Source organism: Lycorma delicatula, chromosome 4 (genome assembly GCF_047948215.1).
Source record: "Lycorma delicatula isolate Av1 chromosome 4, ASM4794821v1, whole genome shotgun sequence".
NCBI lineage: Eukaryota > Metazoa > Arthropoda > Insecta > Hemiptera > Fulgoridae > Lycorma > Lycorma delicatula.
This window is the reverse complement of record NC_134458.1, coordinates 76,955,481-76,979,616: the sequence shown is the minus strand read 5'-3', so window position 1 is coordinate 76,979,616 and position 24,136 is coordinate 76,955,481. Positions and strand designations below refer to the sequence as shown.

Here is a 24,136-nt window from a genome sequence, read left to right as displayed (position 1 = left end):
CATTATCATGATACACCTTTAAGGGTTGATATAAATTTCCTACAGTTTTCTCACCATTAATAATATTTTTTAACCTCAAATATAACACATGTACTTATGTAAACACATCCATTTTTACAAATGGATCAAGAAAAAAACGTTATTTACTATAACAAAATCGCAGAGCTTTTCTTTCTGGTTCTTTTTTTCTTTATTGTATAAGTGCCCCAATATAGTTGCACAAGCAATTATAAAATAAACAAAAATTCAAACCTTTAATAATATTCAATAATTTTTACCTTCTTAAGTGCAACTCAGCTTATTTAATGTTAGGTAAACTTCCACAGCACAACACATTTAGCACCCTGCTTGTATAGCTTGTCCAAGCCGAATTGGTACAGATCTGATGGAACAGTTTAGCTGTATATCTTGTTGCCTAATGGGCACAGGTTTATAATACTACTTGATTAAAGACAGTATAACAATTGTTTATTCCAATCAATAAACAAATTCACATCTTATATTTATTAGTTACTTATTTAATCATGAGTTTATATAATATTAAATTATTACTTTATTAGATACTGAAATAGATATGTTATGCAACATTACACAGACTAATAGGCTGATACTCTTAATGTTAAGGCCCAAATGTATTTATTACCACTTATATTAACTTGCTCTTTGACTATGTATGCGAGATAAATGGTACAGAACCTTTCAGTCAAATGTTGAAGCACTTATGCTTATCCATTCGCTCTGAAATTTTTCATACAGGTTTGCTCCTGATGACCACATATTTTAGCAACATTTTCAAGCGGCTAAGATGCCTCTAAGTGAAAAAAATGCCCCCATAAACTTATGTACCTCATTTACATGCATATTTTCTTAATGAAAAATAACCTAGCCTATTTCGGTAAGTTTGGATCTAAAATTCGCGACCAAAGTTTTGGGAAAATTTAGTAATTTTTAACCAGATCCGAATTTTCGGACGAAAATCGCAAATATCTTGAAAACGGCGGTTGGTCCTAGCGTTATGAAAAAAATTTTCGACCTTTCCCAGACACTAACCCCAACCGCTTCCAGTGGTACCCGTCGGATGACAATATTTTCAAGTGTCCCCAGGCCGCTGTTCAGAAATTGAGGAGGAGATGTGATGGGGTGCCACCGTAATATCTCGAAACCGCTCGTCTGATTTTCACAATTCAAACGGCGTATGTATCAGTTTGTCGAGGCTAACAGTATAACGCATAAGGTACACTGTTTATCGGCCGGATCTTGTTTATCCGGAAATTAAATCGTTACCCCACACTTTAGGCTCGTATGAAAAAATTGGCAAAAACATCAAATTTTTAATTTGAAGCTATGACTTTCACATAATCTTACATATCACTATCAAAGCTTGTTTGTCAAATCCATTCTGAGATATCGTCCTAAAATTAGTGTTTACCTTTTAGCGCGTTTAATTTAAGAATGGTGTTTTAACAATTTTTTATATAATTTTATTTTCTACTTTGTAGTCTTCATAAGTTTATACTTTACAGCTGCGCTAGCGCACAGGTTTGAGCGTATTTAACGAATAATCGGATCGTTACATTTTACGGTTGGTGAGTGCAGTCAAAACATAGGACTAAACGATTTAATTTTTGGATAACCAAGATCCGGTCGATCAAGAGTGTACCTGATGCGTTAAACAGTTAGCGCTCGATCTTCTGATACATATGCCGTTTGAATCGTGAAAATCGGACAAGCGGCTGCCGAGATATTACGGTGGCACCTCATCACATCCCCTCTCCAATTTCCGAACGACACCCCGGGGGCACTTTAAAATATTATCATCTGACGGATACCACTGGGAGCGGTTTGGGTTATTACGTCAAGGGGGTCGATCGACCGTTTTAAAGATATTTGCGGTTTTGTCCAAAAATTTGGATCCGGTTAAAAATTACTAAATTTTCCCAAAACTTTGGTCGCAAATTTTAGATCCAAACCTATCGAAATAGACTAGTTTATTTTTCATTAAGAAAATATGCATGTAAACGAGGTACATAAGTTTATGGGAGAATTTTTTTCACTTAGAGGCATCTTAGCCACTTGAAAATGTTGCTAAAATATGTGGTCATCAGGAGCAAACCTGTATGAAAAATTTCAGAGCGAATGGATAAGCATAAATGCTTCAACATTTGACTTAAAGGTTCCGTACCAAGGATCTCACATACCTAGTCCAAGAAAAAGTTAATATAAAAGTGGTAAAAAAAATTATATTGTGTATATATATATATATTGTAAGATTTATTATACCGTATATATACTGTCTTCCACAAGTAACATATAGCCCTGCGCTAGCTAGGCAACCATCGCATAGATCAGATCTGTGCCAATTCGGCTTGGACAAGCTATACCACTATTTCCCATATTTTTAAGGAGCATGAAGTAACAAATATTCTTATATTTTCATCATTTAAATTGAAAAACAAAATCGCTAACAAACGTCATTTGTATTTACATTTTTAATAAATTCATTACAATAATTATATCTGTAATACGAGAGTAAGTCAATTATTATCCGCAATGTAGTTATAAATTTTATTGCAATACAAATAGGAAAATTACATGTACATCATTTTTCAACATAGTCGCCTTCCATTTCAACGCACTTGGTCCATCGTTGCACAAACTTCCTGATGCCCTCATAAAAGAAGGTTTTCGGTTAAGCTGCGAGCCAGGAATGCACCGCTTCTTTCACTGTTTCGTCCGAGGTAAATCGACGGCTCCTTAATGCCTCTTTGAATGGACCAAACAAGTGGTAGTCAGAAGGGGTTGAGTTTCTGGAGCGTTACAGCAGTATGTGGACGGGCATTGTCGTGCAACAACACCTTTCGACAGCAGTCCTCGGCGTTTGCTTCGAATTGTAGGCTTGAGCTTGACAGTAAGCATTTCACTGTAACACGCACTGTTTATTGTCGTGCCCCTTTCCTCATAATGTTCCAGTACCGGGCCTTGTGAGTCCCAAAAAACCGTAAGCATCAGTTTTCCTGCGGATGATTGGGTCTTGAACTTTTTTTATGCAGGGCGAATTTGGATGTTTTCATTCCATACTCTGCCGTTTACTCTCCGGCTCGTAATAATGGATCCATGTTTCGTCACCACTGATGATGTCCCGTTCGTTACCATAGCGTTCCAAATGTTTTTGGCAGATGTCCAAGCGCGTTTGTTTATGTAACTGTGTGAGTTGTTTTGGGACCCATCTTGCACAGACTTTATGAAACCCAAGTCTGTTGTGGATGCACGCTCAATGTTTTCCTCATTTGTGGCGGTAAACGGCGTTCGGCTCCTTCGTCGTGCGTAACATTTGTGCGATCATTTTTGGATTTTTCAATCCATACGTAGACACTCCGTTGGCAACACACTGTACCGAAAGTCTTCGATGAATTTCGGCCTCTGATACACCTTCCGACCACAAAAAACGGATCACTGAACGTTGCTCTTCTTTGGTGCAAACAGAAAGCGAAGCAGCCATGGTTAACGGCAGGGCAGCGATAATGGAACTAACCTAGCAGCATCAAACCTGCACAGACATAACAACAATTAAACCACGCATGCGTCGTCTACGCAACACGATAGTACTACCAACATAAACAAAAATATAACTAAATTGCGTTTAATAATTGACTTAACCTCGTATTTAAGTGTATGACATTCAATTGCATTAGAAGGTTTATGAATCACAAGAAATACCCTCTTCAAATAAATATAATTTTTTGGGGATGTGGAAAGTCTAAGCTGGGTTTTACAACAAAAGTCTTATAACTTTTTAGGAATCCTATTTTTAATAATTGATCTCCTAGTTCAGAATTTAGATTTGGCAGCTTATTTAGTTCATAGTTTTATGTCTATTTTTATTTAATATGTAATTTTTATAAATCTTCAACATTTATGTTTTTTGAACCACAAAGTCTTAACAGCATCACCTTCCAACTTGGATGCCTCCTATTCCATCAGTAAAAACTATGAATTTTTCAACATTCTTATGATCGTAACTCCTATAATTGTTGATTTTTCTTAATGAAACCTTAATAGGTAGTATCTTTTTAAAGCAGGTAGAAGTATATTTTGTACCAAATTCTAAGTGTTTGTATCAGATTTTAGTAATTTGATTTTTTGTTCATTTAGAATTACTTGAAATCTAATTATTTTATTTAAAATGTAAATTCATTCTTTCAGTTTGTGTACTTAAGATATTGATATCATGGGTGCAATCAAACTAGTTGAAATTGAATTTTTTTTAACAATGCCATACAGAATGTGGGTAGTTTTTTTTAACAAATGATTATTGAGATATTACTGATTTAAAGACTAGAAATGCCACAATTTTGAAATTTGCATTCGTAAAATCACTATTTTGTTTGTTTGTTAGAGAATATTGATGTAAATACATATGCCAAATTTTATCAAGGTACACCTGAATCTGTTCTTGTGATATAGACTTCTGTTATAAAAATATAAAAAATCCGATGGAAAAGAAACTATTTCCACACCTCTGTTTACAAAATTAAATGTTTAGATTATTTTCTATATTTTTTGTTTTGTGTGGAGCACAGTACTGAACTATTTAACAATGTTTTATATACCCAGTATAATATTTATTTGAATTCTTTTTAAGTAAGTTTTCCAGGTGCGTTGCAATCAATAACTTTTAACAAAAACCATTCTTGAACACACTAAACTACTAGCAAGCTCAGTTTACATAACTGCTTTTCAAATGCACGGATCCATCGTCAGTTACTAAAATCTTGGGCAACACATTACCTTTGTCGTATGTTAAGACTGATAATTATTATGACCAACTGAACTTGTTTTGATTGATATGATGATCAAATTTCATCAGTTTTGGTGGCAAGTCAATTATAACTTGATTTTATTTATTCAATTATGTGTAGATGATTGCAGTAATGGCTGATAATAATCTGTTAGATATCATCACTATTGTTATTTTTATAATGGTAGCTTTACAGTGTATATTTACTCATGAGATTTGCATTTTCAGTCTAATCTTTGGTAGTAAGTGTAATGGATTCAGAATTGGAAATACATCAATGCAGAATCATAATAGATAGCATTTTCTGTTTTACCTCCTGTCACCTGAGAGTTAAACTTTCAAATTTATTGAATGAACTGTTGAAAATTTCAATAAATCATTTTATAGTGTCTTTATTATCATTTTTTTGATCTTATTTCAGTATCTAGCTAAACAGTGTTCACAAACACTGCAGTACCATAAATTATTTTTATTTATATTAGATATATATGCCTTTTATAGATTTGTTGTTTATCACTAATCCATCAAATCATACTTTTGTTTTGTTTAATTTAGTTTATCACAGAAATTACTAACTACTTTTATATTTTTATTGTTAACCTTCTTTACTTCCTGCTAAATCAGCACCATCTTTTTACTTGCAAATTGATTTATTTAAAATAGATCTATTTTGATTGCACTAAATACACTGTACACAATTACTACTTTTGTCACAACAAAGATGACACAGTAAGTGTGGCCCTGTGTGCTGCAAGCAAATACAAAGCAAGCCTCTCTGTTGGCCTCTACTTTTGGCAGTAAAGTTATATGTTAGTATGACTATTATCACATTTCTTTGTATTAGCAGTTTTGTTTGAGTTAAAACGTATGCTCTCTTAGCATAGTAGAGTTCTTTAAAAAGTTTTTTTTTTCAACATCTCTCAGCTTTACCGTTGTTTAATTTTGTATGCATTAAAAAAAATAACTTCAGCCTAGCCTATTTTGTTCTTTCATAAACTAATAGAGTGTTATTTGGAATTATAGTAAATATCGTTTTTAGTGACCTCCAAGGAACTGACGATTTTAAGTCATTATAACAGATAGTCACAATAACCGATGTTTAGGTAGCTTAGTGGTATTACTTTAACATGCCATCTACATGGATTTTAATACAGTAAAATAATAATCGTTAAAAATAATAATAGTAATTTATTTCCATAATAAATTAATATAAAAATATGCAATAATATATACAAATACAGTAGAGTAAAAGAAGATAGAGAAAAACTTGTAAAAATTACTTTTTCTGCAAAAAGTCTGTTATTTTGCTTTGTTTCGAACATCTTGTTATAAACAGTTTTTGAAGGTTCTTTTCTAAATCAAAACTAACACTCTTTGTTTCTTCATTAGCAATTTCTGTAAAACTGAGAAACTGGCAAATGGTTTTCATTGCCACTAAAACATCTGGAAGATTTGGCAGGTTGATGTCTTCATCGTTATTGCTATCGTTACCTTCGTTGTCATTACCTATGTCCCTGTCTATTTCTGCTACTACTGAAGCCACTACATCATCGTCTGTTACAGTTGTATGTGTTTCTAAGTCTTTGTCAACTTCTTGATAATCTTCAAATAATGCATTTGATAACTATTGGTTTTGCAGACTATTCCCCCATTCCGCTAAAGATTCTTCTTGGCTTATGACATCAGTAATTTCACCAGCCTGTGGTAAAAATCCTGCATGTCAAAAGCCAATTTTTTACAGTCAGCAAAGAAACCTCATTCCATGATCTTTCTAACGTAAATATAGCATCCAGAATAATTATTTGTGTTTCCTTTTTTTGATCTGAAGCTGGTATCATTTGTAAAATTAGGTTTTTTTTAGTGGATTTTTACCAACTTGATCCAAGGGCTGCTGTTATTTTCGGTGGTAAGAACACTAACTATAGACAAGACAGATTTTTAACATGTGGATGAGCTGGACAGTTGTCAATGAGCAGCAGTATTTAATCATTCTCAATCTTTAATTTACGGTCCCATTTTTGAAACCAAGATGTGAAGATATCACTTGTTATCCAAGCTTTCTTTTCACTTTCATACATAACAGGAAGCGATTTAAAATTTTTAAAACATCAGGGTTTAGCATTTTTGCCTATAACCAGAAGTTTTTTTTGTCAGTTCCAGTCATATTTGTAGCAATTAGTACTGTTAGTTTTTCTTTTGATAATTTTCCCTCTGAACACGTTGGTGAACGTGTTCACCACGTAATATTTTATTTTATTTTGGTTTAATGGTGATTAAACCAAAGTGTTCTTTCTGACGTCAGTTTAAAAAAAAGACTGGATTCATCAGCATTATAGATTTTTTCGTATGAATAGCCCTCTTTTAATTTGGCTTAATGGTTTCTAGACGTTTTTCTGACACACCGGTTGGAGCTGCTGCGGCCCCGCCGCTTATTCTCCCTGACACAATATCATGATGCTGACAGAACCGCTGTATCCAAGCTAACGTTATTTCACGTGGTTTACCGAATTTTTCAGAAAAATCGTTCGCTTGAGTTTGCAATATAAGGCCACTTATAGGAAAATCACTAGTCTGGTATTTAAACCATTTTAACAACACTTGGTCTACATCAATTAATTGACTAGGCCGTAATTTTTTTGAATTCATAGAATTTGTTTCAAAATGTTTCTTAATATTTTCACGATTCTTCCATATCACCAATATTGTCGAATGACCTACACCTAATTCTTGGGCAATGTCCTTATTCATTTCACCATTCTCTAAGTACCGGATAATGTGCCCCTTTTCCTCTATCGTAAATTTTTTTTCGCAAAGTCATAATTAAATCACTATTAAATGAATTACATAGGCTACGTAAAATAAAATACTGTACCCTCATGATATGATACGCTCACAGCAAAAGATTGGTAACAACTGAATATAGCTGCTTCAGTTTAAAATAATCTGGTACAGGAAGAAATTTAAAATAAATGAACTATAGTGCATATTCAGGTTAAAAGGAAAAGGTGGCTCATTTTAACCGTCAAATATTTCTGTAGCTACAATGTTATATTACATTACTTACGAGTCATTTCCGTCCGTCATTATAAGCGATAAAATGTTGCATTGCTGTAGAAAAAATAAGTCATAATTACCGATATATGACTACAATCATTGTAATTATAAACAATGTACATACTGTATTTATATATTAACAGCATATCAAACCAACCGAGACAAGTTTTTGTCACTGTATCCGATATCACTATAAACGATACTTACCGTATTTAATAATTTTTTTTTCTATAATAGTTGCTTTGTAACAGTATGAATATGCACATTGTTACTGTAAAAAAATGTATTCATGATTAATGAACTTATAATTTTTCGATTAGTGTTTGAATTTACCCGCTTCTTAAGCACGCAATGATGCCATTACAAGCCACGCTTCCTTTCCTTCCGTTATACTTGCATTATCTTTTGGAAAAAGATTACCGTAATTTTAATATTATATTAGAAAAAAAAATAAAATGAAGTAAAAATAGAAAGAAAAAACCGAATTGTTCGAAATACTGATAGATATGCAAACACATGTGAGAACAATTACTTAGCGTGATCTTTCTGAAGATTTACGAAAAGTGATACAGGATACAAGTGTTACAGAATGATTTGTGTCATGCTGTGATGCAGGCTGTACATTTTTTTCGCTGCTTTTATGTTTCTAATTTTTTTACACCTCGTTCGAGGCTACACGGTGGATCCATCAATGCTCATGCCCCGTGGAGAAACGATTATGGTGAGATTTTCCCAGCATGCAACTATAGTGGGAGTAGCTTGGGGAGTAGTAATGTCCTTCTGGAATGGGAGTGGAGATGCAATTCGTTTGTACAACGAGACTGTGTTTGTAAAATACGAGGATGTGCATAGGGACAGGAGTATTATGACCGTACAGTAGTGAAATATATCTCTAAATATTATATCGCATTTATAAACTTTTATTACAATTTTTTGTTGCCTAGTATGTAAAGGTGGTGCGATTTTCTATACTTAGTGACGTAGGCGGTCAAGTAGTTAAAAAAGTTTTTATGAGACTAGATTAGAACTTTAAAAGTTATACACCAGACCGGCAGCAGAGATAGTTATGTTGTAAACAAAAAAGCAGTGTTGCTATATGATCTCGGTTCATCGTTCGACCGAGATCTATATGGTCGCATTATAACACAGTTTTGATGGTAATGATAATCCTGTCTGGCATTTTATTCAGATTTATTTAGTTTATAACATGATGTTTACTTGCCGATTTATTTCTGTAAAGGTGTTTAGACTGCCGAAGATTGCTAGTACAGAAGATTCCCGTGACCACTCCTGTGGCCTAATTTTCTTAGCCTAATTCTACGGACATACTTTTAGTAGACGTAAGGGTTTAATGTTTGTGTTTTGTAGTTATTTACTGTTATAAGTTACAGAGTTATTAATAACTGGCCTTAAATAAAATGCTTTTAAAATGAAATACAGTTTAGTTTTTAGTGTGTGGTAGTGTTATATGTTGTTATTAGGGAAGATCGGCATTTTTGGGACAGTGTTTAATAGACCTGCGTTATTAGGTCTGGACGGTCGGAGTTAGTTATGATTTTAGGCTCAGTAAGTAAAACTTATGTTCATTTTTAATTTGACTATAATAGTTTTAACAACTGCTTGATTTATGTAGCCTAACCTTACAAATTGTATGCTTGTGAAGGTGTTGGTCTTCTTCAGTATAGGGTGTTGTATTTGAAGAACTTAAGTTAAATTAGGCGAAGGTTGGAAATGTTTTGCTTAAGAGTAATCTATCTGTTTTCATGAGATGTTTGTGGCAATGGTCACTCTCTTCAGATGGAGGAAGTTTAAAACTGACTTTTTGGTTAAAAAGCCTTGCTTTTAGAAAATTGTAGAAAGATTTAGTGTTACTTTTTAATTTATCTTCAGTTACTTTATGTAAATAAACGTTATTTACACAATATTTATATTTTTATGAAATTTTATTGGATGATTTTTTTTACATGTCAAAAAAATTCTCTGGCTACATTCTCCGTGAAGTTGTGATAACTACTTTTTTATTTTATTGCTTGGTGTACCCATTATTATTATGGTTTTTTGTAATTATTTTCTATCTTTGTCAATTCATAGAATAGAAAATATCTAACCTGTAGTTGTCTGTTAAAAACTGTGGTAAATGGTTGATGACCATATTGGATATCATATCTGCAATTGTGTGAAATTTCAATAAAGAGTAATTATATATTATTTTATAACATGATAATGTAATTTATAATGAATTATATTTTCTTATAATTTAAAATTATTTAGAGTTTATCCAATACTTCTTTGTTTGGTTGATAATTTTAAGAAATTAAACTTACACAAATTAAAAACACTACTGAAGTAGTACACTATTTTCTCTAGTGGTTTTTACATTGACATTAGTTAAGGTATACTGTTTACGGCTCTTCCTTTGTATGGAATTTTACGGTGTACTTATAGTTACATAGAATTATTTTACAAGAAGTTATATTTTTTTATACATGTTTACATAAATTCAGTATCTATATACTTCCCATGTTATTAATGTATAGAACAATTAAATATTTTAAAAGTTCATTTCTACAGTACATGATTTCTTAATCCATGTCAGCCACAGTTTATAATTTTTGAAATTTATCAGTAGGTTATGTTTACAATTTTATAAAAATGTCTTTCCTATGAAAATATATTGGTAAATGAGCTTTTTATGTTCTGTTGCTGTGTCAGATTAAATAAAGTATGATTGCATGAAGTACGATTAATTTGAACAAGATGTGATGATTGGCTTTCCTTGGTTCTAAAAACATAGTTTAATGTTTCTGAGCCATCCATCGTTACAGTATATATATATATATATTTGTTTTTTTTTCTTTTTAATTCCAGTACCTGTTTAATTCAAAGGAAACAGTATCTGGCTTATGAATTTTCCTAGCACACAGTGGGCCTCATTTAGTAATTTTTTTAAAATAAATAACGCCTGTGAGTTATTTAATTTTTTAGTGATTAAAAATTTCATTGATTTAAACTTATTAAAAACTTTTTTTTAAAGTATGTTTCATGACTACATAGGATGATTTTAAGAGTGACTGATATATTTACAATATTTTAAAATTAAAAATTTATTTAAATTTTTTTAAATTGGCATTTTGAGTGAAACAAATGAATAATAAGCAGTTTTCTGATGAATTGCACAAGTAACAAAAAGTTAAATAAAATTTACTTAGTTTTAATTTTATTTATTCTATCGGCAAATAAACATATAATGTTAATCACCACTGAATCAGTTGTGCATTGCTGCAAAAATGGTAGTACTAAGAAATAAACTTATTTACAATAGCAGGGAAAAATTTGACAATACAATATATATTTTTTCTTGGCTCAACATTTAACATTGAGTCCTTCGTCAGGATTTTAAGTTAAGGTGGGTTTACTTGTTTATGTTTTCCCTTTTAGCAGGACAGTTCATCCCCTTCTAAATAAGCAATTGGGTTGAATTTAACTATACATGTTGGAATTTTATTTTGTTATATTTTTGTTGAATTATTTTTTTGGGCATTAGTCATTAATGAATGCGAACTGCATCCAGTGTTGCTTAACTTAAAATTGAACTGCGAGAAGGTGTTAACTAAATGTGGCGTTGGTCCATGTCATTATCCCATACTTCATATTTTTCATTTCCGGAATACTACTTGTGTGATGTTTCAGGTGCTGTTAAACCATCAGGTTGTAGGAGATGCAGTTTACTATCTTACCAGATGCCCATTTTATTCTTCCTTGGACATGCTAGACGTTCTAAAACCACATTAAAGGATGGCGTTTGCTGTTATCCAGAATCTTAATTTATTTTTGCTTTGGTGTTAAGTTTTTGGAACTAGTAGCAAATTTATTACAAAGTTATTTAGCTTTGTATTTATACAATTTTAAATTAAGCTTGGATGAATTATCCAAACTTTTTTTTTAATATTGAAATTTTGAAATTGACAGAATTTTGTTCTATGATGGATTTTTCTTTCTACAGATTAAATTAAATTAAAAAAAGAAAGTTTTGATTTTGAATTATCAAGGACATATTGTTGATTAAACATAAAATAGTTGGCTTCTTAAAATTGTCTGAATTTATCCAAATGACATTTTAAGTTTTTTTTGTGTGGAAGAGCATCAGTAAATTACTTGTGACATATGTTCTTAAGTTCTCAGATTTAAATAAATTTCCTAAATGTTTCTTTTGAAAAATTGATGTTTGTTAGTAATCATTGACAGAATATCACAGATTTTTATATTAAAATCTAAAGCTCTTTGATTTATTAAATATTAAGTGTTTGTATGTATTATGCGATTGTAGTATAAAACAAGCGTAATTAGAAATGCTTAGTTATAAGGATGTTTCAATTTATGTAATAAGTTGTTTTTATATCTTAAAAATTTCTTAGCTATAAATATTTAAAAAAAATAATCATACAAAAGTGGTATATTTTTGTAACTCGTTAAAGTTAACCATACTGATAAATTTTTGTTTATTACCCACTGGATTTTTAACAGCATTATTCAGTTAATCTTTTAGTGGAATAGTTTTTGTTGTATATATGATACTGTGATTTATGAAAAGATGCTAATTTTGCCATTTTTCTTTTTAAAATGTTTTGGTTAATTATATTTTTCTTAGCAGCAAAACGTTTTCCTCAGTAGTAAATGCAAACATTTAGCTTTCATATATTAAATTCTTCTGTTAATTTTTTATTTTTGGGTATATTAGTTAAGAATTAGCCATCCACTGAAAAAAAAATGCCAGTGATCCAGCAGGTCAATTTAGGAGTGATTTAGGTATGATCAAATTCTTTTGTGTTTGGGACTGATATAAAAAGACCATCTCATCCCATGGTTGGGTTAGCAAAGCCATTCCCATCTTGCCCAACAGACCTCAGTATGGCTGCCTACCAATGACCAAGCAGCAGAAATATTTCTTATTTCAACAGAAACAAGAAATTGAGATAAAGAACGTAAAGATATTTAACTATTATTAATTTCAGCACATATATGTGATAAACTGAGTGTAAATTATAGAGTACCACTACGTTCATATATTTTATTTTGAATGTGTAGAAGCTGTTTGTTTTTGTTTCTTAATACCACATAATATTGCCCTGTTTACTTGTTAAATGTGCACATTTCATTCTTGAATAATGTTTTATGAAACAGTAGACCAATATTTTTTGTAATCACTATGTTAATTGTTACGCATTTGATCTTCATGTTAGCTTAGCAAATATCCTAAGTGGTAAGAATAATTCAAATTCAGAATCCATTATAAGATCTAAGTAGGAAAGCCAGTAAAAATTGGTTAAAGTAAAATCAAAAGAGATGGTGTATTTTTTATTTAGAAAATTCTAATCCTGATATTGCCATAGTTGATTTTTTTTTGTGATGACATGATGGCAATAAGGTCTTTGCAGAACCATTCTTTCAAACATATTTAATGAATTAAATTGCAATGGAAAAAATTTTAATGTAACAAGGGGAAATTCAGAAAAAGTTGGCAGATAAAATTTTTTGTCTGATAAAATTCTATTCAAAATTCCTTATTTAACTTTTTATTTAAGTGTATTGTGTATATGAATATACTCTATGTCTTAATACTCTTATAGTCTCTACAGTCTATCTATATAATATTCTATAGTCTCTATCTGTCTTACACTCTCTAAGTCTTAAGAGTTGTAAATGATAGAAACCTGCTTTTATTTTTTAGGAACATTTTCTGCTTTGTATCTAAAGAGAATCATTAAGAGAGATAATAATTTTTTATAGAGAGGAAGGACATTGTTCTGTGGTAGCATAATTATTTATGGCAATTGCAGAATCGAAGACAGCAAAATATAGTTTTCCTTCCAATTTGCAATTTGATGAAACTTTGGTAAATACGAAGCATACAAAAGGGAAAGTTTGGATTGACATCACGTAGACATTTTCAAAAGATAGTTTTGTGAAGGGGGCATTTACAGGTGTAAAGAAAACTAGTATGAATATTGCAGTTCAAATCTGCGGACTAATGTTAAAAAAAATTTGTGTGGCTTGTATGCAATGGTTTACTAAATTCTTAGAATGAAAAAATAATACAATTATTGTCAGACATTCCCTGTACCATAGTGTTTGGTCTAGAAAAAGATTCCAAACTTGCTTAAACATAAAAAAATCATTGTAGAATGTTTCAAAAGAAAATGCATTGGATTAAGAAAATTTGTTAAAAATTGAATTTGTAACTTGTGTAACTCAAATAGAACATGAATACAATACAGTACTATGAGATCAACAACTTAAAAACAAAGAACATCTTAGTGCTTCAACTTTTCTCTTGATCATTGCAACATAAACCCCCATTGAGGTTGTTTGGAGATAGGTTAATGAGTTTGTTGCTTCTTAAAACAAAGAGTTTTTATTAAAAAGACGTTAAAACGCTTTTAGAATAAGGAATTTCTCAAGTAACTCATGATTGGTGGTGAAAGTGTATTCAGCACATAAGCTGGATACTTTTTTTCATAATTGAAAAAAGAATACTTAGGGGGATACCGATAATATGGGCTAACTATGGATCTACAGTTATTAATTTTGGAGATCCATTCAATAAAGTGAAGCTAATTCAGTTGATGTTAATTTATCCATAATTTTAAGAACACTGTGTTAGGCAAAAAAAAAAAAAAATTGATACAGTTTGATGAATTGTGAAATTAATTCATTTCGGTTTTATAGTATTTTTATTAAAGTGCTGTGGTAGTTGTATTTATTCTAATCAAAAAGACACAATATTTTAATCAAATTATTCATAATAGAAATTTAAATGATTCTAAGTAACTAAATAATTATATCAATACAAAATAATAATCAACAAATTTTCTTTTCCTACAATATTAAAATATAAAAAGGCATTACATTATGTCGCTGAAGGTTGGCTACAGTTGAATGTATCATAATTAAATTTTTTTGATGGAAAAAAATTACAAGTAATGAAGGTATTCGTAAATCTGGGGTTTTTAAAACAGAAGGCAATGCTAGATTAGGGCATGTAATTAGATACTGTGATTTTGTGGTTAATATTCTAGACTGAGTAATTCCTGGTCAACAGGCTGAAGGATGGCTGTAACCTTAATTTTTAAAGCAAGTTGCCAGTGATGCTAGAGCTGACATTTAAGATCTGAAGTGAATGGCTTGTAATAAATTAAGATGGACAGCTGCCAACCAATCATTAGATGTGAATTTATAACAAAAAGAAAGTGCAATTTTTTGGGGCAAGAATTTTAGGCAAGCTCAAGGAAATGCCCTTTAGTAACAGACCAAAGCAACTGTTTTAATCATTTGCAAACATAAGTAAAATGGAATTTAGTGCGTTATTCAGATGCTTTTCTTCTGTTTTAATTTTTAAAGTACAGTTTCTTAATTGAAAATTTGTTACTTTAAATACTTTTATGTCCATCTTAAACTCCCATTTGATGACTAGTTTTTCTCATTATCTTTTTCTAATAAGAGAATAAATTTATTCCTAGTTGTGTATTAACTTTGTGCAACTCATACTCATCTCATTTTATTTATTGATACTGGATTTAGTTGTAATTTATGCAAATTTAGTAAAAACGTAACTTGCATAAAATGTGATCTAAATGGCTTTATATACTGCTCTTATTTTTTATACTGGTGTAATTATAAAAATTGGCACATTATTGATCTCTTGGGAACCAACTATTTAGGTATGGACACTGTAAGTATTAGGTTTACCTTAGAGTACAAGTGCTTATTGGAATTGATTATACTGATAAAATTAAAGTATTTGTATAAATTACCATATTATCTTATGGTAAATGGTTATGTAGTACATTTCTTGTATTTAGTGATTAGTCTCCAGTAAATAAACTACACCCATCATACAGCATACTGTGAAACTGCATCCGATGTTAATCTTTACAAACTATGGGAACCATTAGTTAAGCATTTCATTAGTCATAAGCAATTTTATCCTTCCTTTGCACCCTTAATTGTGCTGTCATTTAAAATTGCACATTTCATTATAAAGGTTAACAATAGCCTGCTGTACTTTATTCTAAAGATCAAAAAAGTTTACTGAAAATGATTTACTTTATTGTTCCTTTTGAGTATACTACAATGACTTATCAGTTCATTTACCGTTCCATTTAATTGCGTTGATGCAGTTACTTTATCAGATCCAGTAATTTATTTCTAATCGTACAGAAAATTATTAAACATCAAATACTGATATTTAATTTTGGTCTAAAACCATTAATTAATTTACCTATTAGAATTAATGAAACTCACACTTATACTTACATTATATTCATTGCTTTAGGCCCCTTTTTAATTGCTTACAAAATAAATCTTGTGCATTGGATAATGAAATTGGAGACCACAGACTGCAGACGTTAAACTGAAAAATTAATGAAAACTATTGTAATTTTGACGTAATAGTATGATATCTGCTTTGCAATCTTGATAATTGCTAAACTGTTAGATTTATTTTTTAGTATTTTAGCATTCAGAGAATCCTTTTTCTGTTTAAAGAGAGCTAAGATGATTCCTGCATCTAAAAATACATCTTGCAGCGACACTGGAAAATTTAGCTTCTTTACACCTGTCAGTGTACAGTATTACTTAAAAAAATTCATTTTACAATTCTGCTGTATTAATATGTTTTAGTGGAATTATTCATTTTTATAAATCGTTTTGGTTTACTATCAGTCTTTACTGAACATATATATTAATTTCTAGATCTATCGATACAACTTTGTAAAAACTTTTAACTGTAATTTTTGTTTTGCCAATTAACTTAAGAGCAGCATTTTTTTTTGGTCTTCAGTCATTTGACTGGTTTGATGCAGCTCTCCAAGATTCCTTATCTAGTGTCAGTCGTTTCATTTTGGTATACCCCCTACATCCAACATCCCTAACAATTTGTTTTACATATTCCAAATGTTGCCTGCCTGCACAGTTTTTTCCTTCTACCTGTCCCTCCAATATTAAAGCAGCTATTCCAGGATGCCTTAAAATGTGGCCTGTAAGTCTGTCTCTTCTTTTAACTATATTTTTCTAAATGCTTCTTTCTTCATCAATATGCTGCAGCACCTCTTCATTTGTTACTTTATCCACCCATCTGATTTTTAACATACTCCTATAGCACCACATTTCAAAAGCTTCTAATCTTTTCTTCTCAGGTACTCTGATCGTCCAAGTTTCACTTCCATATAAAGCTACACCCCAAACATATACTTTCAAAAATGTTTTCCTGATGCTTAAATTAATTTTTGATGTAAACAAATTATATTTCTAAATGAAGGCTCGTTTTGCCTGTGCTATTAGGCATTTTATATTGCTCCTGCTCTGTCCATCTTTAGTAATTCTATTTCCCAAATAACAAAATTCTTCTACCCCATAATTTTTTCTCTTCTTATTTTTACATTCAGTGGTTCATCTACATTATTTCAATTACATTTCATTTTGTTCTTGTTTATTTTCATGCGGTAGTTCTTGCGTAGGACTTCATCCATGCTGTTCATTGTTTCTTCTAAATCTTTTTTACTCAGCTAGAATTACTATATCATCAGCAAATCGTAGCATCTTTATCTTTTCACCTTGTACTGTTACTCAGGATCGAAATTGTTCTTTAACATCATTAACTACTAGTTCTATGTAAAGATTAAAAAGTAATGGGGATAGGGAACATCCGTGTCAGACTCTCTTTTTTATCACGGCTTCTTTCTTATTTTCTTCAATTATTACTGTTGCTGTTTGGTTCCTGTAAATGTTAGCAATTGTTCTTCCATTTCTGTACTTAACCCTAATTTTTTTTAAATGCTGAACATTTTATTCCAGTCTGTGTTATCGAATGCCTTTTCTGGGTCTATAAATGCCAAGTATGTTGGTTTGTTTTTCTTTAATCTTCCTTGTACACTAATCTGAGTGCTAAATGGCTTCCCTTGCCCCTATACTTTTCCAGAAACCAAATTGGTCTTCCCCCAACACTTCTTCCACTCTCCTCTCAATTCCTCTGTACAGAATTCTAGTTAAGATTTTTTTTGCATATCTAGTTAAGCTAATTGTTCTGTATTCTTCACATTTATTTGCTCCTGCTTTCTTTAGTATCATGACTTTAACACTTTTTTAAATCTGTTGGAACTTCCCCTTTTTTATAAATATTACACACCAGTTTGTAAAATCTATCTATTGCTTCCTAATCTGCACTGAGCAGTAATTCTGCAGGTATTCTGTCTATTCCAGGAGCCTTTCTGCCATTCAGATGTTTTAATGGTTTCTTAAATTCAGATCTCAGTATATTTTCTCCCATTTCATCCTCTTGGACTTCCTCTATAACACACCATTTTCTAATTCATTTCCTTTGTATAACTCTTCGATATATTCCACCTACCTGTTGACCTTTCCTTCTGTATTATAAATCGGTGCACATCTTTGTTTAACATATTATTAGATTTTAATTTATGTACCACAAAAGGGATGCTCTGTCATTTTACCAATGATCATTCCTCTTTCCACTTCTGAACACTTTTCTTTAATCCAGTCTTTCTCTAGTTTGCACTTCCTGTTTGTTGTATCTCTTAATTGTCGATAGTTTCTTCATCACCAGCATTCTTTTATTTTCTACATTCATCCATCAGCTGCAATGTATCCCCTGATATCCACGGTTTTCTGCCAGTTCTCTTTGATCCGTCTAAGTTTGTTTCTGCTGATTTAAGGATTTTCTTTATAACATCCTCCCATTCTTCTTCTACATTTTCTACCTTATCTCTTTTATTCACATCTTTTGCAATGTCCTCCTCAAAAATCTTTATCTCCTCTTCCTCAAGCTTCTCTAAATTCCACCAATTCATCTGACACCTTTTCTTCAGGGTTTTTAAACCCCAATCTACATTTCATTATCACTAAATTATGGTCGCTATCAATATCTGCTCCAGGGTTAGCATTGCAATTGATGAGTTGATTTCTAAATCTTTGTTTAACCATGGTAGAATCTATCTGATACCTTGCAGTATCATCTGGCTTTTTCCATGTGTATGTTCTTCTATTATGATTTTTAAACTGGCTGTTGGCAATTACTAAATTATAGTTCATGCAAAACTTTATAAGTTGATGCCCTCTTTCATTCCTTTTGCCCAGCCCATATTTACCCACAGTATTTCCTTCCTTGCCTTTCCAATGCTTGCATTCCAATTTCCAACTGTTACTAAATTTTCATCCCCTTTTATGTGTTATATTGCTTCATCAATTTCTTCGTATATACACACACTACCTCATCATTATCATGGGCACTTGTAGATATATAGACGTTAACAATTGTCGAATTAGGTTTTTTTTTATCCTTATTACAATGATTTTGTCACTATGCATTTTGAAATACTCTACTCTCTTCCCTATTTCTTGTTCATTACGAAACCTACTCGTGCCGGCCCTTTATTTGAAGCTGTGTTAATTATTCTATAATCATCTGACCAAAAGTTGTTTTCTTCCCACCGAACCTTACTAATTCCTACTACATCTTCATTTAATCTATCCATTTCCCTCTTTAAATTGTTTAACGTATCAACCTTTTTTAGACTTCTAACTTTCCACGCTCCGACTCAAAGAATGTTATTTTTTAGTTTTCTGGTGACCCCTTCCTTAGTAGTCTCCAACTGGAAATTCGAACGGGGGACTAGTTTACCTTCGGAGTATTTTATCAAGGAAGGCGCCTCCATCTTACTCTGTTACTACAGAGAGTTACATTTTCTTGGAAAAAAAGCAGCTGTAGTTTTCCATTGGTTTCAGCTGTGAAGTACTTAGAAGATTGAGTGATGCCCTCCTGACCTATGCCCTTAAGAACTACTGCCCTCTTTCAGGAATCATTCCTTAGTCTGGTTCTCAACAAATACCTCTTCGATATGGTTGCATCTTTGATCCAGCAACTCTATATCACTGAGCACTCAAGCCCCCTCAGTGTCGTCAAGGTCTCATGATTAATAGAGGGAAGAGCAGCATAAGAAGGTTATAAAAAAGATCATATATATATTTTTCTAAGGCCTTTAAAACAGTTGACAATTAAATAAAATTTGAAGTGTCATGGTTTATTTGAGGAGTTACATTTATTTTTTTGTTATAAGAAAGTCTGTAAATGAATTGAACTTTTCAGAAAATGAGGAAATTATAAGTGGTGTTCTGTTCCTCAGGAGTCCGTCTTAGATGTAATTTTGTCTTTAATGTTGGTGAATGTGTTATTAAGTACTGATGAAAACTCAGCATAATAAATAATGATATCATTTAACAGATTATAAATGTTGAACTTTATCGATTTTCCTTCCTGATCAAACACTTGCTGTAAAATCTAAATTTGCTTACTGTAACCTTTGTTCATTTATAACTCTCCTATTTCATGCAGAATTCCAGTTCTTGAATCAGTTAAATTAATAAAGTAACCCATTTGTTTAAAGTTTATATCTAAAAGAAAACATATCGTATTCTTTGTTTTAAATCAGAAGTCCGTAATCTGATAATAGAAATTTTATTTATAAAAAATTTTTATTTTTTTAGATATAGCTTAATGTAGCATTAACTGATTCCTGCTTTTCACATCACAATAATTAACCAAATGAACATTAAAATTTACAATAAATTACGAAATGAAGGAACTGATTAAAATCACAATCTGATAGAAAAAGCTGTGCTGTGGTTATTTGAAGGCAGTAACAAAAGTTAAGTCTTTAAAATTTCCTCCTAAATTTTGATTGAAGTAAATTAGTAATTAATCTTTAATGCATGCCTGCCAATAAAGACACAGAAGTGGGTTTATATAATTATTATTCTAATTACATATGATTATTATGTTGTATGACAGATTTAATAGTTTTGTAATTGGCTATTTATTAATATCAATATACTATATGTTTTCTGTGTCAGTTTTATTTCATGTGGAAATTTGTAAGTAAAGTAAATTAATATTATTACCTTTTTTGCTTATTATTGGTTTAGAATGTTTTTTTGTTTTTTTAAGCTGTAGTCCATTGATATCATTTAGTAGAACTGAAATTATAGACATGTTTGCTTGTTATTTGAAATTGTATTATTTATTTTCCTGTAAAAAAAAAAATAACATCTGAATGAATCAACTTAATTCATTCTGTAATTCTGTGAATATTAAATAGTTAGTTTTCAAGATTTATCCCTTACAAAGTAAAATTATATTTAACATATTGTTTCATAACAAAAAGAGAGCATTAATTTGTTACTTTACATAACCCATTGAGTTATTTCTTCGCTGTGAAGTGTGTAAGCAACTTAGGTAAAAGAGTTTAGTCTGACTTGCTCTCTCTGAGAGTAATTATGTTCACAGTACAGCCAATCTGTATGGTAAATACAGTTAAGGTGTCATTTTTTGAGCTGAACATCTAAATTTTGGTAGGTTCATATATTAACATGTGATGGTATCATATTACTATGTTCACTTGAGTGGATAAGGTAACAGAAAACCACTTCACTCCCCACTCTGGTTAGTAAGCCTGGATACAGAATATTTTTTTCAAGAGTAATTTAATCTCATGTCAACAACTATCCATTCGTGGTGAACTCGTCGTTGCAAATCAGCTGATTTTTTGAGAGTTCTAAGGTTCAAATCCTAGTAAAGGCAATTATTTTTGTAAGGATTTGAATACTAGATCATGGATACCATTGTTCTTTGGTTGTTGGGTTTCAATCAAACATCTCAGGAAGTATTCACATCTCTAGTATTCAAATTTGTGTGAAAATAACTGACTTTACTAGGACTTGAACGCTGGAACTCTCGACTTCCAAATCAGCTGATTTGGGAAGACGCGTTCACCACTAGACCAACCCAGTGGGTTAAAAGGAATTACATTCATACATATTACCCTTGTTCATCATTTAAAGTAATACCTTACGGTGGTTCCATTGGCTAAACATAAAAAGAAAAAAATATATTTTATAAATAAAAATTTATATATTTCATAAAAATATATTTTATACATTGATAAAAATTCTTCACATATCATAACTTTTGTCTTTTGTGCAGGATGTTGTTAAAATATTAAACCCTTTATCTGTATTTAAGTTTGTTATAATTTTTATTACAATTACTCATCATCATTATAAATATGAATTGTATGAAGGAAATCTTGTTATAAAGTTTATTTGTTTAAATGATACGGCTGTAATAGATGAATAGTTTACATTTTGTAACGGATCATTTTTGTTGAAATTCTTTTTAAGGAAGGGATTGTTATTTCATGCTCAATTAAGTAATTATTTTTACAGTTACTGTAGTTTGTTGTTATGAATTTTTTATATTTTAAAAGAAAAAATTTTTTTTTTTTATGGTATATTTTTCTATTGAACCCACTTTAATAATAGAACATAAACACATAGGTTAATATGATACAGTTCAATTTGTTTTTTTTCATCTATGTTATAAAAAAATATCTAAATAATTAAATTTAAATCTGTAACATGTGTCAGTGGTTTAAGCATGTGTTACTTGCTTCATATCACCTGATTTATAATGAGTTTAAAATGATAAGAGGATCTATTCAGACTGTATATTCGTACAGTGTTATGAATGATGTTGGGTGTGGCCAGATGGATGTTTCTTATCTTTGCCACATTTTGCATTTTCAACAGCTGTACAAATAACCAGTAAATATTGTTAGATATACTTTCTATAAAAATATATAATGTTAGTCATTTATAGAAGTTGTGTATTTCTAAATCTAGATTATAAAGATGAACTAAGTTACAGTTATTCAGTTAAAGTTCATAAAATGTCCAAATTCATTGTTAATTTTTGTGAATTATGTTTTTTCTCAAAATCACATAGGAAATGTGTGAGATTTTTACTGTCTTTCTCTACTGCATCACTGTTACACCAATTTCAGATTTGATAACCTGTGAGGCAGGATGTACTACCCATTACGTCTACCACTATAAGATTATTTATATGTGATGTCAGTACCCCTGTTGCTTTGTGTCTGATTTTTTTTCCATCGAGTCTAATAAATTTTCACTGACCACTCTTCATTGAAAAATATGTTCCAAGTTCTGTAATTGTACTTGCGAACATTAGTTCATGCATTTCAGTAATCAAACAGTATATTTGAATGATTAGTACATGGTAGTGGATTGATAATTGTGTTTACCCACTTGATATATACTAGATCAAGTATTATTATTTGGTCATATAATATTATTTTGTAGTTGTAAATAAATTTTCTACAAATATTAAAGTGAAATACTAAAACGTAGTAATTATAGTATCTAATGCACCATATTAAATAATTATAATAGGATTATATATATATTTCAAACAAATAGATTCATTATCTTAAATTGTGTTCTTCAATCATAAACATCCTAAGTTCTTTTGGTTTGCTGATTTAATGTAATAATCACTGTTAATTTTTACATAAGTAGGCTCTGCAGATTTTTACATTTGGTGTGGAGTTTATTGATTATTAGTATTTTGTGAAATAAAAAACAAATATCATGTTTAAAATTGTTGGTTTAACTGCTAACTTGTTATAAGTAGATAGAATTTTTATTTTTTATTACAGCAGTAAGAGGTTGCACAGCTAAGAAAAAGCAGCAAAGTATTAAAAATAATTCTTCAAAATATAAATATCATAAACCAGGGGTTCCCAAAATTTTCCAAGTCCAGTGCCCTTTCTGAGTCATGGTGCCCTTTTTCAATTAAAATTTTTCCATGGTGCCCTACCCAAAGTAAAAGTATGACTACTCATGAGCAAGAGTTAAAAATAAATAAAACTTGTGTCTTCATTATTTAACATCTTTTTTTTACTTTATTAACATTAAATTAATAATTATAAATGTCTTAGTTCAATTAATTATGAAGCTTTTACAATATTTTGTGGCACCCCTGTGAAGCAGCTGTGGCTCCCCAGGGTGCTGCGGCACATAGTTTGGGAATCACTGCCATAAACTGTTAATTGATAATAAAAATGAATAGTATTTTTTATTTATTCTCAAGATTTTATTTCCTCACAACAAAGAGAGCTTTCTTGTGTGTTATTGTGATAATCATTTTAAAAAAAGTAATCTTTTAATTTGTTTAGTCCAGATTTCATAAACATTTTTAATGCAAGTAAGATCATTAAATTACAATTTTTTTAATAAATATAGAATAATGAATAAGATAAACATCTTTAAAAGGTAAAACAATTGCTGAATTCTATTTTCTAGCACATGGAAAATAAGTTTTGGTTTTATCAGATGCAGTTTAGTCTGGCTGCA

General features: G+C 30.8%; 1 protein-coding gene across 4 annotated transcripts in view; it reads left to right on the top strand.

Annotated features, from left to right (window-relative positions):
* The first annotated feature begins 8,598 nt into the window (after positions 1 to 8,598).
* LOC142323570 (catenin delta-2-like) overlaps positions 8,599 to 24,136 on the top strand; it is a 172,659-nt gene continuing 157,121 nt past the window's right edge. For 3 of the 4 annotated variants that reach the window (XM_075363378.1, XM_075363376.1, XM_075363379.1), the window contains exon 1: positions 8,599 to 9,418. The gene's annotated coding sequence lies outside the window, so the exon portion shown is untranslated. The remainder of the gene's footprint in view (positions 9,419 to 24,136) is intronic. The other variant, XM_075363377.1, reaches the window with a different exon arrangement.